Raw genomic sequence first — 3,583 nt, 5'->3', positions numbered from 1 at the left:
GTGGTGGTGTTATCATTTATGGGTTGAGATGTGCTGTTCTAATTTTTTTTTTTTCTTTCAGGTCGGCTGCTTGGGACTGCGTAGGTAAATGCCTCCGGAAAGACTGCTAACCACAACTCCGAAGGCTTTACACCATGGTGGCTATTTTCTTGGCCTCAAAGATTTAACTTACGCAGCTGATATGTCATCTATTCATTCAATGGATGGGTACACTACTGTTATCCATTTTCAAGGATATATTTCCTATTCTTTGAGTTGGGTTACTAATTGAATGATATGCCTACTCTAGGCTTGCAAAGACTACCTGTCAATTTGTGTAACTGGTGACTCATGAAACTTTTAATGTAATGGGAGTTTTTTTTTATGTTTGTAACATCTGTAAGTGGCATATATATGTTCACTGTGCCCTCTTTGATAGTCCAGTTTGAATGGGATAATATCCTTTGATAGTCCAGTTTGAATGGGATAATATCCTTAATCCAAACTGAAACTATTTTAGCTAATTTTACTTTGTTGAGGATTTCAGCCTACTGAAATTGCTGCAGATCAGCTACTTTTTTTTTAGCAACTCTTACTTGGCCACAAATTTCTTTTGAATACATACTTGGCATGCGGAATTGTTACAGATGCCACAGTGGGAGGAGCTGTAAGGCGTAGATATGAAGGAGTTATTACGGTGCTTGGGGATAAATAACAGCATGACAATTTATTAATCGGAACAGGTGGTAAGCTACATCTTCTCAGATTATTCGAAGTTATTGTATCCATGTATATTCAACATCCCATGTTCATTTTTTTGTTGTTGTTGGCTGTAAGTTTTTAAACTTTGATATGCAGGTGAAGGAGTTGGGGTTGCACCGTCTGCATTTCTAAAGGACATGGTCGTGTTTGAAAGCTTATCTCCTTCAACTCTCCACCAGCGTTTCTGCATAAAGCTTCAAGGAACTAAAAGAATGATGGTCCCTTTTTTTGGTCTTACCTATCAAATGTTACCAATTAAACCTCATTATATTGGTCTCTTGAAGATGGCTTTCTAATTTTCCAACATGTCAATGGAGAAATAGAAAGAGTAATGTTACTTCTTTAGTTCCTCTTTTATTACAATCCATGGAATGTCTTGCTATAGGAATGCCAACACCATTGGGCTCAAATTTGCATCCATTGATAATACAAATTTGCATCCTTGGAGTTTGGTTTCCTCTTTTGTTTTTTTCTACTCACATTTTAATGCTAATTAGAGATTAAGCAACTTCACTTAATTATCTTTTCAACAAGAGAATTTACCAATTTTGATTCTAAAAAAAAAAAATTAACCACTTTTAATGCTTCATTTTATGATTGTAGCAAAGAGAATGGCCATTTTGGGCGGAACAGTGCCACGAATACCCGGTTCGAAAAGAAGGTGGGGTGTGCTTCTCTTGCTTGGTCAAGAGATAGTTGGGTACTAAAAGTCTTCATTCATTTATGTTGGGCATAATGGTTTGCATGCGGGAATGTATGATGTCATGTTGTAATTGGGACCTTTAACATATTACATTCTTGCATCATGTTGTAAGTGTGACTTCTTCAATGCCTCTCTCCAACAACTGATTTACTCTTGGATTTCAATTGAAATATAATGTCTTTTGGGTTTCCTATCCTACCTTGGTTGTGTTGCAATGTTTGAATTGTAAATGCATACTTTGTTTTTCACACAAAATGGAAACGCAGATGGCTCCTAAGACTAATTCTCTGTACTTATGGTTCTTTCCAAAGGGGCTTTCACAGATTTTTATCCAAATAACGGAGGAAGAAGCAACAAGTAAGCTTCTAAAACTCTTTCACATGCTCTCCCATTTTTCCAATAAAGTGCATCGGCCATGAGAAAGTTAATTTTTATCCCGCACCGGCGGACATATGAATAGACTGTATGCATTTGTCTTAATATAAAATGCAATTACATAACATTGAACTTAGGCCACTAAAGAAACAAAATAAATGCTTCATTTTGGTCTCTTCCTCATGCATTTTAACCTTCTATAGTCATTTAGGTGAATGCCGTTTATTTTTTGTCATTATTGTTACTCTTATAAATTTTCATCTTTAGATCATGATTTTTTACTATAAATTGTGCATATGAAGTGTTCCGAGCATGTAAATATACCAAAACAAAATTCAAGTGCTCTATAACTTTGACACGTTGGCTCTTTTTGCTTACAATTGGTTAATGTTGGCATTAGACCTGCTTGGGCTCAATGAAAATTTTAACGGACATATTTCACTTTAAGAAACGATTTCAAAACTTTTGGCCATTTTATGAATGCATTTTATTTCATTTTAGAAAAAAATTGTCCCATCTTTCCATGAATCATTTACTACTTGAATTTTCTTTTTCTACAACTTGCTTCCCACAATTTTTTATTAATCATTTTCTATTTTAGTCGCCCCATGCAACGCACGGTTTGCAACTAGTTATTTAATAATAACTTAAGAACGTTTAATACTAATAATTTTTACATTGAATGTTTCTCTTCAATCTTGACCTGTAGATTTAAAATCTATGATTCCCCATGTTTGGTCTTATAGAGGGCACTTATTTTGGTTCGTGAAAGAACATTTACGGACTATCTGCACTATATCCTCTATATCCTAAGCAAAGAGAGTCCTAGCAGTATATGCTTCGCCCATGCTATAGATGGGTGTGAAATAATGGGTCCTACCATATCAAAACATGAAGTATAAAATTGTGGACCCCACACTATGCATGGGCTTGGGAAGGGGATATTTTATGAAATTGCTTAGTGGTTTTTATTTTGTCAAAAAAATACCCTCCCCAACAACTATTTTCGGGGGGTAGTTTAATGATTTTGCATGTTTTAACCAAAATACCCCTCCCAACAACCATAAACTACTTGTTTTGGGGGGTAGTTTGGTAACTTACTATGTTACAAACTTTATAAATATCGATCCCTCCCCTCCATTTCATTTCTCACCATCAATTACAATCTCTTTCTCATTACCTTTCCTCTCTCACTGCTTTTACTCTCTTCCTCTCTACTTATCTCTCATCCTTCTCACCATCAATTACCATCTCTCCCTTTCTCCAATCTTCATTACTCACTTCGATTAGCGATTAAGATGAAGACTAGAAGAGGGAGTTATTCAACAACTTACATAAATCCGTGGGCGATTCAAGCCGGTTGATTACATAAGTTGAGGTATTTAGCATTTATTTTTTAAAATTTATTTCAAGCTTATCTTTATTCTTTTTTAAAATGGCTGGTTCACACGACCGCTTTTTCCATGACCAATACCATGGCTTTGACACCAACGAAATCATGGGAAATGAAGAATTAATTTAAGCTTGTGTAGAACCTTGCACTGAGGATACATACACTCTTGAATCTGAATATCAAATTCCTCAACAACCTACCCAAGACCAAGAGCCTTGTAGTACTAGTGGGAACCAAGTTCCTAGTTCTAAGTCCCATAGAGGTAGGACTTCAGTAGTATGAAAATCCTTTACTACTGAAAAAAGGAAAGATTCTAAGGGAGTATTAGAAGATAGGCTATTTATAAATTATGTAAAAAAGATTTCAGTTGT

General features: G+C 35.4%; 1 long non-coding RNA gene across 1 annotated transcript; it reads left to right on the top strand.

Moving 5' to 3' along the window:
* Nucleotides 1-447: 447 nt before the first annotated feature.
* Nucleotides 448-2,262, top strand: LOC143851815 (uncharacterized). Its single transcript, XR_013236517.1, has 3 exons — nt 448-722; nt 838-1,069; nt 1,345-2,262. It is a non-coding gene; the product is annotated as an uncharacterized LOC143851815 (long non-coding RNA).
* Nucleotides 2,263-3,583: the final 1,321 nt, after the last annotated feature.

This window comes from Tasmannia lanceolata, unplaced genomic scaffold (assembly GCF_043159265.1).
Source record: "Tasmannia lanceolata isolate RefF3 unplaced genomic scaffold, GAP_Taslan_0.1 ptg000018l, whole genome shotgun sequence".
Taxonomy (NCBI): Eukaryota; Viridiplantae; Streptophyta; class Magnoliopsida; order Canellales; family Winteraceae; genus Tasmannia; species Tasmannia lanceolata.
The sequence above is the reverse complement of the archived record's forward strand: the minus strand, read 5'-3'. Positions and strand labels throughout refer to the sequence as shown.